The sequence below is a fragment of the Cornus florida genome, unplaced genomic scaffold, assembly GCF_030987335.1.
Source record: "Cornus florida cultivar Cherokee Brave unplaced genomic scaffold, ASM3098733v1 CherokeeBrave_3.0.0_Hap2_Chr09, whole genome shotgun sequence".
Classification (NCBI taxonomy): domain Eukaryota; kingdom Viridiplantae; phylum Streptophyta; class Magnoliopsida; order Cornales; family Cornaceae; genus Cornus; species Cornus florida.
The window spans coordinates 26,218,196-26,238,522 of NW_026775579.1; the positions used below are offsets into that span (position 1 = coordinate 26,218,196).

At 38.7% G+C, this 20,327-nt stretch overlaps 1 pseudogene; it reads left to right on the top strand.

The window, feature by feature from the left end:
- Positions 1-5,229: 5,229 nt before the first annotated feature.
- LOC132272424 (probably inactive leucine-rich repeat receptor-like protein kinase IMK2) overlaps positions 5,230-20,327 on the top strand; it is a 28,969-nt pseudogene continuing 13,871 nt past the window's right edge.

Sequence of the window (20,327 nt, forward strand, 5' to 3'; positions counted from 1 at the left end):
TTCTCCCTCTCTGAGAATACTGCACTTCTACGCTTCATCTGCTTCGTCTCTGGCTGTTTCCAGCCATTCTGTTCTTCATAAATACTGATCTTAAGAGTCTAAAGAATATCCAGAATCATCCCAATCCTTTATTTAAATTAGTTTGCAGTAAAAGAACTCTAAAATCAATTACCGATTCAACATATTTTAAGTTCAAAACTGAAACCCAAATTTGCAAGAACAATTCCAAAGTAAATTTAAACACACACAGGTAAACAATTCAATATATATAAAACATGCAATATTCAAATCCTAGAGATCATCTAGGTATGCACAGAACACAGGGGAAAGGGAGAAAGACAGAATAGAACTTGCCTCTTAAGGTTTCGGTTTGAAACTTTTAACCGTCATCTTCCTAGGTTTTCCGGCGACCTTAGTTGCCATTGAACCTCATCTGCCGCTCTTGGTTTAACCCACAAGCTGGCCCTTGTTCCTTCTCCTCCTTGGATCAGCCCGCTGGCCTGAAACCTAGCTTTTCTTCCTCTCAGTTTCTCTCTCTGTTCTCATGTCTTTCTCTGCTGCTATAAGGGTTTTTCCAACCCTATTGTAGACATCCTATGTATTTATAGGTTAAACCTACTCCAACCCTAATCCTTATTGAAATCCAAAACCGACGGAAAGAAAATAAAACCTAATTACATAAAATATAATGATTAAATATATACATTATATATATATATATATATATATATATATATATATATATACGACCTGCTAAATTCCTATTATTAACATAAATAATAAATAATTATGAATAATACTACTACTCTATCCTTACATACTTATATACTCAATTAAATATATGCCACCATCCATATATGGGTAAATATCCGTACCCATCAAACCTTCTATCCAAGTAGTTCTATGTGACCCTTTGGCTGGTCCATTACTACCATCCAATTCCATTCTTCTAAAAACATAAAAATTAAAATAAAATACTTTTAAATCATTTCCAAATAAAATTATAATAAATTAAAATCATTTAAGCACACAATAACAAACAACACATAGACAATTCAATCAAGAACTATTTACATAAATTAAAACACACAAGCAATTAATCAATGATTTAATTAACAATTTAAATCAATTTAAATAAAACATGAAACTATACAAACACATAGCCACATAAGCACCTAAAACATAATAAAAATTCTAATTATATCCTTTTGAAAACTAGGGGTATTACACTATTCGTGGCTGAGAAATGCCTACAGCAGCGACTTCTTGCACCGTGCCTTCAAGAAACTGGAGCTCGCATCGAACAGCTGGAGGGGGAACTTATACCGGAGCGAGAGAGTCTAGCAGTGATGGAGGCATACTCACAGGAGCTTGATGATGATTATTCACTACTGTCCTCATATGTAGACTAGACTCGTAGCTCATTCTTTTGCTATTGATGTATATAAGAGTTGAGAACTCAACAATTGTAACTTAAGACATTTAATGAAAAAGTTATGAACCTTTTTTTTTTTTTTTTTTTTTTTTTGTTTTTGTTTGTTTGTTCTCTTGCCTCTTATTGTGTTTTGTCTGTTGTGAAGAACATGAAATATGTGCCAAAGAGTAATATCCTTCCAAAATGAACAACCTGTTACACGCTTAACAAAAGTAGGGCTTTAGCCAGACATTGTTAATTGGGCTGTGATCAGAGCCCTCGAGAGTGCAATAGCCACTATCACTAGACGTCCTTACAATGTAAGGACCTTCCCAATTAGGTGAAAACTTAGGAGCTGAGAGGCCTCGCATGATGTGTGGGGCAGCCTTAAAAACAAGCTCGCCTGGCCTGAACTGTTGAGGCTGGACATGCTTGTTGTACACGCACGCTATGCTACGCTGATACTGTTGGAGATGTTGAAGGACAGTCTCTCGTCGTTCATCAAGGGCTTCCAATTCACTATCTTGAGACATAGGGACCCTACTTTGTGAGACGAGCTGTGCCGCGGGGATTGTAGTGTCTACTAGCAAGATAGCCTGGTGCTAGGGCAAGTATACAGTATATTATGATAGCTTCCTCTTTTGGGGTTGGTTATTTCTGTAATGACCCGGATTTTCACGGATATTTTTTTCCCGTTGTCTTTCCTTTCTGAGTCCAGTTCCTCTTCGCTTAGTGTCGTCTCGAGTGCTCTGGAGTGATTTCTGAGACTCTTTTCTATGGATTGACAACTTCCTTTGAGGACCGAGTCGTTTCCGCATTTTTCATTTTTCGACACTATTCACTTTTCGTCATTTTCCCTATTTCGTCCTTTTTCCTATTTTGTCTTTTCCCCGTTTGACACTTTGTTGGCGTAGCCACACTTCTTGTGTTCGGAGTTGGTTTTTGACTTCATGTATCTCCATCTTGAGTGGTTTCCACGAAATACGTCTCTTTACTTTTGCAAGAAAGTACTCTGGTTGCTCCCGGTGTCCATAGGGGAATGGATGCAAAGTTCTTTGAAATTATTTTCTGTTCTTGGGGTGTTTTTCGTAAATATCTTTTGAAAATATTTTATTTCAGGGGTTTTTAAGAAAATATTTTTGGAAGATATTTTCATTCTGGGCTATAAGTGCAGTTTTCACTTTTTGGAGGGGCCATTGTGTAATTAATGAAAGTTATTGCAAAATGTCTTGTTTTGAGCCTGGATCCTTGTACGGGATTCATTTTCACATTTCGTTGAGTTGCGTACTCTTGAAATTTCCTCCTGGTCGATGTTTTTCAGTTTCAGGGTTTTTGGCCCGAGTTTGCGCCAAAGTTGTTTTGGGCATAACTTTCTGCTCGGAACTTGGTTTTTGACGCTATTTCTTCCGTTGTTTATATTTTATCATTTTGAATCTTTTCATTCACAAAGTTTTGCCATTTGAGCGCGTCTGCTCAAATTTTACTTTTTCGGACCTGGCGGGGCCTGTTCGGGGCACTTTTTGAGATTTCTATAAAATGGGGGTGAAATATTTCATTTTTGATCTTCTCCCCTCTTCATGCATGACCTGGAGCTCCCATGGCAGCCCAAGGGGTGCTGCCATCTTCTCTCTCCTCTTTTGGTTCACTTTTCGTTGATGGAAAGTCTTCGGCCTTAACGTTTGTTGTTCCCCTCGCCGTGCTCTACCTTTCTCCCTTATTAGAATTCAGTTTTGACTATTTCTTGAGTTTGGTTTTGAGAAAAAGTTATGATTTTGATGGGGCTTTCATGGGGGTTATGTTCACGGCGTTATCCCCGACAAAACCTAGTAGTTTCATCGGATTCGGAGCCGTTCCATTTTGATGGCTTTTGAGATTTTCATCTCAAATTGAGGTAGGGAATGTTTTAGGCTTTTGTGTGTGTTGTATTGAGTGTTTAGCATAATTATACAACTTATATATATGCCTTGTATCAAATCTTGAAAGTTAGGCAATTTAAAAACCTCCCGAAGCCCTATTTCCAAAACTTAGGCAGTAGCTAGGATTAGTTTTTTTCCTCTTGACCTAATTTTCTTGGGGGCATTCTGGGCATTTTACAATGCATTTTTTTTTTGTTTTCATCCATGAATAGGGTAGGAAACTTGATTTTAGGGGGGGGGGGGTGTTTATTCTTTGAGTTTTTCTAAAAAAGTCCGTTTAGATGCCCGTTTTTACTCTCAATTACAGTAATGGTGGGTTGTCCTCGTCGGGTCGCCACGACATCATTTTTGTTTTTGACCTTTCTCCCCCGTCCGGACTCTAAATTGAGTAAAATTTTTTTTGAACTTGACTAATTTGTCATTGTCTTTCTAGAGGTGTGCTCGATAGCACCTGAATCCACTTTTTACAAAATAACCATTTTGCCCCTAAGTTCTTTTTGTCCATTTTTGAAACGACACTTCTGCATTTGTTTCCTTTGGGTTCCGTGACCTCATTAAGGGTCACATTGGTGTCTTAAAGACGCATTGTATCTCTAGAGACCATTGTTTCACCTTTCACTTCCGCATTTTAGATCCATTATCGGATCATCTTTTGGTCATCACTGACGCACCGGGTTTACAAAACTTGGGCCGTTACAATTTTTTCATGGGATAATACTATTTATAGGCTCAAATTACATTGGTTATGATCCAATGGTCCTCTTCATGCGTAGTTTCTAACATGCATTTCTCCTAGTCAAGATTACGTGGGTAATCTTGGGGATTTTGGAGCCTGAAGGGTCTAATCCACTCATCGAGCCTTGCACTTTGTTGTCATGTCATTTCTCCCTTAATCAAGGGCATTAAATGCTGCTTAGCCATCAGTTGGTCAAGTTTGACACAGCATTAAATGTGATTTTAAGGTTTACTGCCATAATGTGCATAATCCCATCATCTTGTTAATTGGGCCTTGCTGAAAGCGAAGACACTTCTTGACTTCTTCTCCACCAATCCAATATCCTCCTAAGTTTCCCAATCTTAAACTCTTTACAGTCGCGAAAACCCTACCTTCGTTTCATGCCATATGTGTATTTTAATAACGAGTCTTTCAGGGCTCTACTCCTCCAAAGTGGCATTGCATAGGCCTGGAGCGATGCCAAGGCTTAAGGTGCTCGAGAGTTGGTCACTCGAGGCTTAGGGGGTGATATCTGGCGGAGCCCTGTCGGACATAAGAATGGAGATCATGCAATGGTGTTCAAACGTTTTTCATGAATGAATGTTTTCATGGGATAATTACACTTACCTCCCCTGAAGTTAGGCTTAATTACAGGCGGTACCCCTTACGTTTCAAAAATTACACTGACCTCCCTCAAACTGATCGAAATTTTATTCCGGCCATTGACTATGTTAAATGACTAAAACACCCTCTAATATTTTATTAATATCACATAAAGAATATATTTTTTTGAAATTACCATATTGCCCCTAATATTTTACTAATATCACATTAAATTATTTTTTTATTATTCTTATTATTACTATTTTTTTCCAAAAGTAAAGTGTATTAAATTATTTTTTCTAAATCACAATCAAGGTCATATATATATATATATATATATATATAATTTTAGGGCAAATCATTTCAGCCTCCCCTGTCGCCTCCTCCCTATTATCGTTCTCAACTCTGAACTTGCCCTCCCTCTCTCTGCAATCTTGATTTTATGTAGGGTTTCAAAACTCATTAGTTTAAGAATGAGGCTCGCTGCTCAGAGAGATGGGAGAGTTTCAAAGGGTGATTGCCCCTTTCTGTCAAATGGATGATCCCTGAACCATATATCAATCAAAGGTTGCGACGGAGATATGCCGGGATCGGATTTCTTCTCTATATGGGATTTCATGGCGGAGCCCTGCGACTTCGTCGGCGTGTATTGCGATGGAGACAGGGTCATCGCTGTGAATCTTGGTGACCCAAGGGCCGATTCGCCTGGTCTGACTAGATGCCTCGATCCTGCAATTGGAAAACTCTCCGCTCTCGCTGAGTTCACCTTTGTCCCGGGTCGGATCATTGGCGCTCTACTTGAAACTTTATCTTAATTGAACAACCTACTGTTTCTCACCATCAGCAGGAATTTCATCTCCGGCGGGATTCCAGCGACTCTAAATCAGCTTCGTGCTCTACAAACGCTCGATCTCAGTTACAATCAAATCAATGGAAGTATTTCTCAGTCGGTCGCAGGTCTACTGGCGTTGTCAAATGTCATTCTCAGTCACAATCATCTGTCTGGTTCTGTCCCGACGTTCGTGTCACAAACCCTAACCCACCTCGACCTCAAGCACAACGCACTCTCTGGTTCTCTCTCACCCACTTCACTCCCTCCTTCACTACAGTACCTTTCATTATCTTGGAACAAATTAATCGGACCATGGATTGGCTCTTAACCTAGCTTAACCAGTTAAATTGGCTCTTAACCTGGCTTAACCAGTTGAAGTATCTCTACCTGAGCCTGAACCACCCGGTAACATTCCCTTTCATTGTCTTGGAAGAGATGAAGATGAGTTCACAGGTATTTATTTTTTTTTTTCATTTTTTTTTTCACCTGGGTATATAGGTTATTTTAATACAAAACTAAGGGTTAAAAATGTCTTTGCAAATATAGTAAGGGCAAATGTGGTATTACACGGTTAAAAATAGCTGATGTCATCAAAAATCATCATTGACCGGCGTTGACTTTCATCGGAGGGGGCTGAGTGTTATGACGGAGCAAACCTTGAGGGAAGACAGTGTAGTTTTTGAAACGTGAGGGGTACTGCCTATAATTACGTCTAACCTCAGGGGAGGTAAGTGTAATTATCCCATGTTTTCATAGTCTATGTCTAAGGAAGACGAGTTATACTGCAAAATTAGTTAGAAGTAGGTAGGTAGATAATTCGTACTAACCGAAGATAGTTATTATTAATTGAAATTCATGAAACATCTTTCTTTAAATCTAAATTAAATGAATGTTATTGAGTTTAATTCTATATGATACATAATTATTGAAATCCCAAGGTCAAATAGTTGACCATAGTATGAGGTTTGTGGTGAAGTCAATCCCTATGTATTTCTTCTCTTGATCTCAATCCTTTTATTCTATTTATTTTCTTTTATGTTATTGAATTGCAACATAACACAAAAATTCAAATCCTCTTTTTAAACTAAAATAGCAATTAATTGAAGACACAATTAACCACCACAGTCCTTGAGGTTTGACACCCTCAACATAGCCCTATCCAACAAGGATTCGTTCTATTGCGAGTGGTTAATTATTATTGACACACATCATCCAGTAGAAGAGGGGAGGATACAAGAGAGAGTTCTTAGTAGCTTTTAGAGTTTTGAAGACTTTAATTGAAGATTAAAGAAGAAGATGTTGGAAAATATATGCTTCAAATGACATTTAAAATATAACTAACCTTATACTAATATGCTATGATATAATTAATAATATGCTAAAAATAATTAATTAAATATGCAACTCGAAATTTAATTAAACATTCAAATTAAAGTAATAAAATAATAATAGTAAATAAAGAACCTGTATTGAGGCTAGCTAGTATTGGATAATATGTCCTTAAGACAATTTACGCCCTGCGCTAATGGACTCAATGACATTTTTCTTGTGACGACCCAAGTTTTTCTACCCGGTGTGTCAGTGATGAACCGAAAGAATGACCCAATAACGGAGCCGAAATGCGGAAGCAAAAGAAATAAGATGGCCACTTGAGATATACATCATCCATAAGGCACCAAAATGACTCCCCATGAAGCCATGGAACTCAAATGAAACAAGCAAATGAAGCAAGAATGCCTAACCTGAAAAGAAGTGAACCAAGGGTAAAGTAGTCATTTTAAACTGAAATGGATGCTACCGGCTATACCATTAGAAGGACAACTAAAAATAAATGAAGTTGGAGTCAAGAGTCGCCTAATTCGGAGTCCAAACGGAAAGGTATAAAGAGAACAAAATGGCACCCTCCGTTTAAGAGATGTCATGCACCTATCTCACTAAAATAGAGATAACTCTCATTATAGGTGGTGTTTTGAAATGTGGTTGGTACCATTGGAAAGCCAACTTCAAGCTCTTGAACTTAGACTCAAGAACGACCCAATTTGGATTAAGAATGTAAGAGTTATGGCACTCTGAAGTCAATGCAAGGAAACTACCCAAGGAAAATGAAGTGAGATGCTCCCAGGGAGGATCGGTCGACCAAAGGGCTCTCATCAGCTGGCTGAACCTCCATCATCGGTCGGCTGAACCTTAATCATCAGCCGACCGAAACGATGAAAATCCTAAATTGGCTACTGGAATGCTCCTCGAGCATGTGGCAGTCAGCTGATGGACTTCATCAGCTGACTGATGCCTCTGCTGCTGCAATTTAAAAGCTGCTGTAAAGTGTGCAAGCTTACCCTATCCAACTTTGATGCTATGCATGTACTTTATTTGATTCAAAATGAGTTTAAACATGATTTCTAGCCTCAATGAAGTATAAACAACATGCTAAACCAAGAAGAAACTTGAAACTTACTCCTATGCATGAATTTTTTGCATAAAATCCATAAATCCTTCCATAAATTGTTCAAAACTTGCAACTTGAAAGTTTTCTGAAATATGAGCATGCCCGCAAGTGTAAAATGATGTTTGAGATGCGCGAAAATGGCCTACGGCCCCATTTCAATCCATTTACAAAAATTGACCTTTCAACCCCCATTTTCATAAAATAGGCAATTAGGGAAAAACACAAGCTTTAAAAGTATACATGTAAACTTGAAGTTTAATGGCCCTTGGCCTCATGTTATACATACCAAATAAGCTCCAAAAGTATGCTTAGATACACATTACATGTCAAAGAAGCCATCTTAGCTTACAAAATACCATACATCCATGGCATACAAAATATATAACATCGAAAAGTAAGCATGCTAAACAAGTGCATGTTCATAGGCAAAAAAATGTTCCAAAGTGCTCATAAGCCTCTAAAGATGATGAGCATCCGAGAACATTATCTCCTTACCTATAAAATAACCCACACAACTAGGGTGAGTAATCAAGTTACTCGTAGAAAGAAGCAAATGCGTATACTATAAAGTTTCAATGTCATTGCAAGATCAATATAGATGAATACAAGGGAGCATTCCACTTAACATCTATATTCAAGGTATTCTAAGGAATCATCTTAAGTTAACTTAATTGATTCTATAAAAATGCAACAACATTATTAATGTGCTTAACAACATCAAATCGTCATTAACCAAAATCACAAGTCATAATTAAACAGTGGTTGCCAACTTGGAATTTAATATGAAATCAAATAGGGGAATACTTGGACATGATGCCTTAGTTAAAGCCAAGACCTAAATGGTTATTCCGAGCATTAACCCGCTGGGAATACCACCTTAGTGCGCACTATAAATGGTAAGAACTCATACCTCCCACACCAGAGCCAAACTCTAGCCATGTCACTTGTAACAATGTCCCAAGAGAATCCAAAATATATTAAGTTCAACACTTATACACAATATTAAGGCATATATATCACCTTCCGTGCACAAGTATTTTAAAACCACACAAACCATGTCTTAGGGTTCCAAGTCTAGAATGGCATAATAAATGACAAGTTTTCATCATGATATAAGGTACAAGACAATATCACCAACTTATCAATTTAAATCATGCCTCAACAATAAGATAGAATTATCACCACCATCATATAACCATTCAAGTCAATAAGAATTTTATATTAATTGATAATTTCTACATGAGTTCTATATCACTGCCATATGTGAAAAGACTAGAATTTAGCATTCTACTAAATCATATAATCCTCCTACACAAGGTAAATACATATCATACATGCTTAAATCAATAAACCATAAGTCAAGAAATGAAGGTTTCCTATAATATGTAAGACTATCATATTTAAAGCATGTACACAATATATATTAAACCCCAAAGGTCTTAAAACACTCAAAATATAAACAAACTACCACCCCTACCTTAATAGAGAATTGTATCTCTATAATCCAAGCAACTAAGCTTAAAAATGGAAAACAATTATAGGGTTTTGAAGAGGAGAGCAAAATAAAACTTTTGTCTCCCAAGGTTTTTGGTCTAAGGTGAGTGAAAGGAGGCCAAAATGAAGAAGAAATCTATTAACCAAGCTTTTCTCCAATGCTGGCTAGGTTAGGGTTTTGAAGAACAAGGAAATGAAAAAGATAAAGTGTAAAATGGTGGGTGGAAGGTCTAAAAATCCTCTACTCACTATGTGTTCTTACACTACCTCTCACACATACACAATGTAAGACTAAATGGTGAGTTTACACTTGTTACAAATCCAGGGCTCCTTCCTAGGCTTAATTGTAATGACCTAGTCATTTGCCTTCCTTTCCTTTTTTCTGAAATTTTACGAATGAATTTTTTTCGTTTAAATTTCTTTTCTGAGCTCTATTTCGTGTCGCTTAGTGTCATCTTGAGTGCTCAAAATTGGTTCCTGAGACTCTTTTCCGTGGATTGACAACTTCCTTTGAGGACCGAGTCATTTTCACATTTTTCGTTTTTCGACACTATGTGCTATTTCGTCCTTTTCCCTATTCTGTCTTATCTCTGTTTGTCAGTTTTTGGCAAAACCTCACTTCTCATGCTCTGAGTTGGTATTTGACTTTATGTGTCTTCATCTTGAGTGGCTTCCACGAAATACGTATCTTTACTTTTGTAAGAAAGTACTTTGGTTGCTCCCGGTGTCCATAGGGACATGGATGCAAAGTTCTTTGAAATTATTTTCTTTTCTTGGGGTGTTTTTCATAAATATCTTTTGAAGATATTTTATTTTAGGGGTTTTTAAGAAAATATTTTTGGAAGATATTTTCATTCTGGGTCATAAGTGCAGTTTTCACTTTTTGGAGGGGCCATTATGCAATTAATGAAATTTATTGCAAAAGGTCTTGTTTTGAGCCTAAATCCTCGTACGGGATTCATTTTCACATTTCGTCGAGTTGTGTACTCTTGGAATTTCCTCCTGGTCGATGTTTTCCAGTTTCAGGGTTTCTGGCCCCGGTTTTCGCCAAATTTGTTTTAGGCATAACTTTCTGCTCGAGACTCAGTTTTTGATGCTGTTTCTTCCGTTATTCATATTTTATCATTTTGAATCTTTTTTGTTCACAAAGTTTTGCCATTTGAGTGAGTTTGCTCAAATTTTGCTTTTTCGGACCTGGCAGGGCCCGTTCGGGGCACTTTTTGAGATTTCTATAAAAGGGGGGTGAGATATTTCATTTTTCATCTTCTTCCCTCTTCATGTACGACCTGGAGCTCCCATGGCAGCCCAAGGGGTGCTGCCATCTTCTCTCTCCTCTTTTGGTTCACTTTTCCTTGATGGAAAGTCTTCGGCCTTAACATTTGTTGTTTCCCTCGCCGTGCTCTACCTTTTCACCTTATTAGAATTCAGTTTTAACCATTTCTTGAGTTTGGTTTGGAGGTCAAGTTATGATTTTGATGGGGCTTTGATGGGCTTATGTTCACGGTGTTGTCCCCGACAAAACCTCTCGGTATCATCGAATTCGGAGCACTTTTATTTTGGTGGGCCTTTGGGATTTTCATCTCAAATTGAGGTAGGGAATGTTTTAGGTTTAAATTCTTGTTATATAGCATGCTTGTGATGCTTATACTACTTGTTTGCATGATTAAATATAAAATCTAGATATTTTATTATTTATTTTTCTTGTACGGGATCTAATTTTCTCGGTTGCTCATGACTTGGTTTAAACATGTAGCATGATTTTATATTGCCCATTGATATGCTCATTGTCGTGTATTAAAATTGGAACATTTGAATAAGTATTAAAGATTTTATTTAATATTTATCTTAGGTGAAGATTAATTCACATGGCCTTAACTAGCTTGAAATTAATATGTGTTAGCATATTATATTAGGCCTTAGCATACTCTTCAACATAGTTGAATTTGAAGGTAATTGGAGGTGTTTTGAAAATTAGTAATTATTAATTAATTTGATTAATTAATTTGCCTCGAGTGCACTATTCACTCCATTCGAATTCCGACTTGATATTCTTGATCTACATGCCATATAGCTTCACATATATTTGATTTAGGATATTCGGTGAGGTTTTGAAACCTTTCATTTAATTAATTTCCTTGTTTAAGATTTAATTCTCATGGTGATATACAACTTGGAATTGAATTGTGGCATGCTAGAAAATTAAGCTTTGGTATGGTTGTTCACATGTATTAAATTGGGATTAATTGCATGAGAATTGCAACCTTTATTTTATATTTAACTTTAGTGAAAGTTTAATTTACATAGGTGTAACTTGCATGAAATAAGCTTGAAATGTGATATTACATTAGTCCTTGGCATGTTCTCTAAGATATGTTAAATTGAGAGCATTTGGTTAAGTTTGAAAAAATCTAGAGATTTTAATTAAAAGAATTAATTAAAATCTATTTCGTGGTCCCATTAGCTTAATTAAGGTTTTAACTTGATATTTGTATTGGCCATGACTTGTTTACTAGTATATATTAATTTGGGACTATTAGAAGTTGTTTTAGAACCTTGGTGATTAAATTAGCATGATTTAATTAAAGTTCTACTTTGTTGTTCCAACAACCTAATTGAGTTTTAGAATGGATATAGGTGATGACCTTGCCATGCCCTTTAACATGTATGAAATTGAGGTTAATTGAAATTGAATCAGAAATCTAGAGAATTTAATTGTGTTTATCTATTTAAATTCTATCAATTTGCTCCATGATTTAGTTGTGTTTTAGAAGTGGTTTCTATATTCAAATCATGGATTTGGACTTGTTGTATATTCATTTGGTTATGTTTTGAACATTGGATAACATAGTTGCTATGTTTGTATTCATGAGAATATGTTTTCATTATTGAATATATTGTTGCCTTGTGTAATGATTTGCACACTTCGTGTTTAACATCATTCATGCATAGCGTGTAACGAATCGCACACTGAAGATTCGACATTCATCACATCATATTAGTTGTGGACGTAGAGCATGTATTGTATAGGTTTCCAAATTTGGTTGTGCTTGGTAGATAGTTGATTATCTTGCATATTCCTGTTGATATATGCGTTGTTGCACAACTTGTTGATTTTGAAAACTTGGGGATGTCGTTGTTTGACTATGGCTAAGACGTGGTTCTAGTACGGGGGATAGTCCCTCTATATGGTCTAGTGCACACATAGGGAGGTTACCCATGGACTAGTAACCTTAAAGTAACTATGTTGTTAGTCTGATCCGGCGTGACGTCCGAGTATCCACTTTGTTTGATTTTGCATTTCATTTTCAAGTTGATAACTAGATGATGTTGTAACTTGTTGTTTTTTATTTGTCGTTCTATTTTAAGTTACAGGATGTTAACTTTGCGAAATTGTGCATTATGCGTTGTATTAGAAGTTCCAATGTTGGTTAAATTGCATCGATATTGAAAATCGTGTTTTTACGTTCTAATAAAGCTTAGGATTGATCCTATTGATTCATTTATAACATAGACGTTAGGTGGCATGAACCACTACTGTTATTTTGTGCTTTAGATTCTAAGTTGATGGCTTTGAGAACTTAAACCTTGTTGTATTTGTATAACATGCTCTTTGGTTGTTGAATTGCATGGATAATGTGATTCTTGTTAACTTGTATTCAAATATGCTTTTGTCATGTTGTTTGGATTACTCTAGACCTAGTTCAATTGTATTGAAAATGCAATTCATGTTAATCTATGCTCAAGCATTCTTCTTGTCGTGTTCTTTGGATTATCCCAACCATGATTCGTTTGATACACGTATGCGTATCATGATTCTTGTTGCTTAGACTCTAAGGTAGCTTAGGATGCTCCCCGAGTCTCACTTGGACATAGACGTTAGGTGGCATGAGCCCCTTTAACATGTTTCACCTTAAGGTGATAAATTTGTAAAATGCTAGGTCGATGCATACTCATCTCCTACGAGTAGCTTTATATTACTCACCCCTACGATACTGGGGCATATTTCAGGTACGAAGACTTGGTTCGTGACGCCTAGCATTCCTTAGATGTCATGTAGCTTTCAAGTTTCCATTTCATGCAACTGTTAGCATGAAATGTCATTTTGTAGACTTATATGTCAAAATATGTATATTTGATTCCATGTATGTAATGTGTACTTAAGTACACTCCTTTCAATGTATTTGATATGTATGAGATGAGGCCAGAGGCTAATGACATGTATATTGTATTCTATGCAATTTTTTAACTTCATGAAATATTATGAAAACCTTGAAAAATCGCAAGTCATTGCTTCACCATGGTTGCATCGGGTGTGGGAATTCCATTTTCATTCTTTCATAGGGTCTTATTAATCTTGTATGAAGTGTGACCAAGGGCCAAATGGTCATTTGACTCCATTTTACATTTTTGGATTCCATGTTTTCCATTCCAAGTCCATTTTTGCCTTTTTGCCCGTTGGGGGGTCAGATTTTGTATCGGCTATATTTTTAAGCTATGGACCATTGTAGCGCGTCTAAATAGGTAAGTTTTGTTTGCGTGCATGGTCGTTTCCGGGCAAAACCTTATCGTTTGTGTTTTGAGCCTCTTGTGAATTCATTTCGTATTTTTTTTGCATATTCTGATCTAGGGGCATTATGGACCTTTCACATCAGTTTTGTTTTCTTCTTTTGATATGGTTGAATAGCAAACATGATTTTAGGGGGGGTTTCTTCTTCGTGTTTTTCCAGAAAATGTCGTCTTGGTACCGGAAATCCCTCGTGAAGTTTCAGCTTCCAGTTTTCATTTAGCAGCTTTATGACCCTCTTGTTCAGTTCTGATCTGGGGGCATTTTTGGGATTTCACAGTGAGTTTTTTTCGATTCCGTCTGCGTTGTCGGGTAGAAAACTCGATTTTAGGGGGGTTTCTTCTTCGTGTTTTTCCAGAAAAACTCGTCTTGACCTCCGTTTCAAGCCTCAGTTCTGGGCAGATCAAAAAAATGTAGCAGCAGCCAAGGGCTGCCACCATGCCATGTCTTTGGGCGCCGGCATGCATGCCAGTGGGCTCGCGCATGGGCGCCGTGTGCGCCATGGCCCCTGTCGGGCCGCCGCGACGTCAACTCTTCTTTTGGGCTTTTCTCCTTCGTCCGGACTCCGATTCAAGTGAATTTTTTTTTTAAGCTTGACTAATTTTTCGCTGTCTTTCCAACGGTGTGCTCGGTTGCACCTGGTTCTTCCTAGATAATTACCAGTTTACCCTTTTTGCCTTAAGTGCTCGTTTTTCTTCGTCATGCCGTTTCTCCTTCGTCCGGACTCCGAATCATGAGATTCCTGAGTCCATCTTGATTAGTTTTTCGTTGTCCTTCCAGTGGTGTGCTCGGTGGCACCCGAATCTATAGTTTTCAGAAATGACTATTTTGCCCCTGGGGGCTTATTTGTCATATTTTCGATCTTTTGCTTCCGCATCAGTTCTTGTTGAGTTCCACGACCTCATGGAAGGTCACTTTGACTTCTTAGAGTCTTGTTTTCTATTTTTGCTTCCGCATTCGCATCCGTTATCGGTCATCCTTACGGTTCATCACAGGACACGCTGGCCTAAAAGCCAGGGTTGTCACATTAATCCTAAGCCTACATTTATTAACCATCTAAGCCAATAAGTGCACCAATCCTAGCCCAACAAGTAGTGAATCTCTACCCTCCAAATGTCAATAGGTTATAGTTCCAAGTCTCCCCACCCAAATGCCAACAAATGGCTCCATGGGAATGTGACACTTGCCACTTTTTCCAAAAATTGCAAAAAGGTTTTTTTTCAAAATATCTTTCAAATTAAATTACAAAAAAGTCCCTAAGATAAAAAATAATTATTTTACATAATTACACTAAAACCCCAAAAATCAAGAATAATTACAATAAAGTATGCATCCATGCCCTTTACGAAAAAGTAAGCATCTGGAATGTATTTTCTACAAAAGTAAAAATACAATGATCATGGAAATCAAATATCATGAATGCATGCAAAACTAGAATCAAATCTGAGCATAAAAAGTGAGGTTATGCAAGGAAAAATGATAAACGGGAAAAAAATGAAATAACGAAAAGACAAAAAAGAAAAAAGACGAAAAAAGAAAATCACCGAAAAAGAAAAGGAAGGAAAATGATAGGGTCATTACAACCTACCCTCCTTAAAATGATTTTGTCCCCGAAATCAAGTCGTACCTAAAACAAAGAACAAATTGGGATACCGAGAGCGAACCTTCTGTTCGAGCTCCCAGGTAGCCTCCTCAACACTGTGATGTCTCCACAAGACCTTAACCAATGGAATGGTCGGCATATGGACTAGACCCTTCTCGTAGGTCACATCCTCATCAACAACAACATCTGTCCACCGTAAAATATGCGATGGATCTGGCTCGTACTTTCTCAACATAGAGACATGAAAGATGTCGTGAACCTTATCCAGGTCTGGAGGCAATGCCAAACGATAAACAACTTTGCCGACGTGTTCCAAAATATGAAATGGTCCAATGAACCTAAGAGACAACTTACCTATCTGCCGAAATCTCAGAAGTCCCTTTCGTGGAGAAATCTTGAGAAAGACGTGGTCCCCTAGCTCAAAAGACAAGGATCTCCTCCTCCTGTCAACATAAATCTTCTGTTTACTCTGAGTTGTAGCCAACCGTTGTCGAATCAACTTAATCTTTTCTGTCATTTCAATGACATTGTCAGGACCCAAGGTGACTGTATCACCTACCTCGGTCCAACAAACTGGAGATCTACAAGGTCTACCATACAATGCCTCAAAAGGTGCCATGCTAATACTGGCCTGGTAACTGTTGTTGTAAGGAAACTCAACCAAGGGTAAGTAGTCTTCCTAACCACCCCCAAAATCTAAAATGCAAGCCCGTAGCATATCCTCTAATATCTGAATGGTACGCTCTGACTGACCATCAGTCTGAGGATGGAATACTGTGCTGAAATGAAGCCCCATGTTAAGAGCCTCTTGAAAACTCTGCTAAAAGTGAGACGAGCACCTAGGATCCCTATCCGAAACAATGGATACTAGAACCTCATGAAGCTTGACAATTTGCCCCACATACAATCCACTAAGTCTCTCTGCATCATCTGTCACTGCTATAGGCAAAAAGTGAGCCGTCTTACTTAATCTATTAACAATGACCCAAACATCATCATTCCCTGCCTTGGATCTTGGAAATCCCGTCACGAAATCCATAGTGATGTGTTCCCACTTCCACTCTGCCACTGGTAGTGGTTGCAACAAACCTGTCGGTCTCCAATGCTTTGCCTTCACTTGCTGACAAGTAAGACATCTGGCCACGAACTGAAAAACATCCCGTTTCATGCCTTTTCACCAAAACTATCTCCACAAATTATGATACATCTTCATACCACCAGGATGAATTGCGAGTAAAGAATGGTGAAAATCCCGAAGAACAACGTCATGACAAGATAGAGGAACAAACATCTTTCTTTTGTACCTGAGACCACTGTTTGAATGCAAGGTCCAACCCTCTACATTCTCGCCACCTGAAATTCGACCGTAGATGGACTTCATCTCCCCATCCTCCTACTGTGCCTCAATAACTCTGCTAATAAGAGCTGGTTGAGCAATAAAGCTAAACAAGATAGCCAGTGAAACATCCTCATACAACTATAAACCAAGATTTGTAAGCTCTTCTAGCATCTTCCATCTGTGGATGGAAATGCTAGCAAGAGTACCCCGTGACTTCCTACTCAATGCATTAGCCACTACATTGGCCTTTCCCGGATGATACTGTAACCCAAAATTGTAGTCCTCTATGAATTCAACCCATCTACGCTATCTCAAATTCAAATCCTTCTGAGAGAAGAGATATTTGAGATTCTTGTGATAAAAGAAAATCTTAAAATTTTCCCCGTACAAATAATGTCCCCACTCTTTCAGGGCAAAGATAACTGTTACCAGCTCTAAATCATATGTCAGATAGTTCAACTCGAGAGTCTTTAACTGTCAGGACCCATAAGCAACCACTCGCTCTGTCTGTATCAAGACATAACCCAATCTTTCCCGCGAAGCATCACAATAGACCACGTAACCCAAACCACGTTCAGGTTTGATCAAAACTGGAGCTGATGTCAACCTAACCTTCAACTCTGGAAAAGCAGAATTCCAAGCCTCATTCCATATGAACTTGACTCCCTTGCGAGTAAGTCGAGTCATAGGTGCCTCTAAATGAGAGAAATCCCGAAAAAATCTCCTATAGTAGCCGGCCAGGCTAAGAAAACTCTGAACCTCAAACACTGTCTTTGGACGCTCCCAATCCATCACAAACTCAATCTTCGATCGATCCATTGCAACACCACCCCCTGACAGGATGTGTCTAAGGAACTTTACTTCCGGTAGCCAAAATTCGCATTTCTCAAACTTGGCATACAATCGGTTATCCCTAAGGATATGTAAAACTATTCTTAAATAATATTCATGCTCCTCATACCGAAGCTGAATACATAAGGATGTCATCAACGAACACGACCACAAATCTGTCAAGATAGTCACTGAATGCACAGTTCATCAAATCCATAAAAGCTACTTGAGCATTAGTCAAACCAAATGCGTCACCAGAAACTCATAATGGCCATACCATATACGAAAAGTGGTCATAGTTATATCCTGATCCTTAACCCTTAACTGATAGTATCCCGATCTCAAATCAATCTTCGAAAAATATGTCGTTCCCTTTAACTAATCAAACAAGTCATCAATCTTAGGCAAATGATACTTGTTTTTGATCATAACGTGATTCAACTTGCGATAATCGATGCAAATTCTTAAAGGCCCATCCTTCTTCTTCGCAAAAAGAACCAGTGCTCCCTATGGTGAAGCACTAGGATGAATAAAGCCCTTAGCTTTTAAATCATCCAATTGACCTTTCAGCTTATCAAGCTCTGCCGGTGCCATACAGTACGGTGCCATAGAGATGGGTGCTGTACCGGGAATGACATCAATGGCAAAAATAACTTCCCTTAAAGGAGGTAACTCTGTCAGTTCCTCTGGAAAGACATTAACAAACTCCTCAACAACTGTCGGAAGAACACAGCTCAAACTCCTATCCTCGTTAACTAGCAAACTAGCCAAGTAGGATCTGTGGCGACTCCAGTCACCAATGCTAAAAACCATCGCCAGGTGGGAATCGCTCCGATCTCCCACAAAATGGAAACAATCTCCCTTTGGTGTGCAAACGAACACCCTCCCGCAGAAGTAATCAATCATAGCTCAAAAGAATGACAACCAATCCATCCTAAGAATGACGTCAAAGCCCGTCATGTTAAGAACAATGAAAATCGAACTCTAAGGTCATCATAGGTATCTCAATAGCACAATCTCGATAAACATGATCCAAAGACATTAGACCCCAACTAGTGTGTCAACACAAAGAAGACTATCCTGAAGTGTGACCTCCAGACCCAATGAATGTGCAAATGATGCAGAAATGAAGGAATGTGATGCACCTGTGTCAACAAGAACTCGTACTCAAGAACTGAAAACCAGAAAGATACCTCGAACTGAAGAGGTTCCTGTGGAAGAGCGTAGGCTTGCCCCTGAGCCCTACTGTGAACTACCATGATAGTCTGATTGATGTGAAGAAGCAGTAGGTGTAGAACCCCTAGCTGGATAAGTGCCAACTGGCGCCACTGGCTGTGGTGCCTGAGGAACTCTGAAACTAAACTAAACCACTGCAGACTGTGTTGGTACCATTCGTGAATCCGTGCCACTACATGACTTGTTCAACAGTTATGGACAATCCTTCTTGAGATGTCCTGGTCGCCTACAACAAAAACATGCTCTCTGCCCTGTTTTCATAGAAATTGAAGTCTGACTGGCTTGTGGCCGAAGCTGTGGGTAGTGAGGCTTGATGTGCCCCAGCTGCTGGCAGTGGTGACAGATCACAACCCGAGCTGATCCCGAAGATACAGGAACTGTGGATGTAGAACGATTCTGCTATGGTGCTCCCTGTAAGTGTGTACTGTTCCCTGTCTTAGCCTTCTTCCACTGACTCCCTGAAGATGACTGAGTGTCGCCGCGAGGCTTTTTGCGTGAACCCCTGATCCGTAACTGATCCTGTTCCTCGACCTCAGCTAGCATAGCCCTTTGGACCACCTCCTTGTAAGTCCTCAAATCAAGAATTGAGACCCGTGGCCTGATGTCAAGATGTAATCTATCCTGAAAATTCATTGCCCTGGCCTCATCTGTTGCCACCATATCCTCGGCATAACGAGTGAGAGAAGTAAATCGTATCTCATACTCAATGACACTTTTAGTGCCCTGATAAAGACGTGCGAACTGAATCCTCATCTCCCGCCTCATAGCCCTCGGAAAGAAGCACTTGAAGAATAAATCTCTGGACTCATCCCAAGTCATTAACTCAACATTGTGGACATTGGTCATAGACCTCCACTAGATATCTCCATTTCCTATGAACATAAAGGCTGTCAAAGAAATCCTTAACCTGTCCATGGGTACTACCATACTGTCTAACTTGTGAACCATAAGGTCCAACCAAGCCTCTGAGACTAAAGGATCTGAACTCCCCGTAAATGCATCAATCTTAATCCTCAGTTGCCGCATAAAGTACTCCAGTGCCTCATTGACTACCGGTGCTGGTGCCAGTGTCGGAATCTGTATCCCTACCACCTGCATGCGTATCAACTCCTATAGAGATTTAGCGATCCCCTGATTGATTCCTTGAGCCACTCGCTCTTCATAAGTCGGTGCCCACGGCGGATCAACATCCACGCCACGAACTGGAATTCTGGTCCTTCCCGGACCCCTTGTAAGCTCGGTGTCATCCACCTGCTCCTCAATGCCCTGACATGAAGACTCTCCACATGTGACAATTATGGTGCTAAACGCCCGAAAGGAAGGAGGTCAACAAT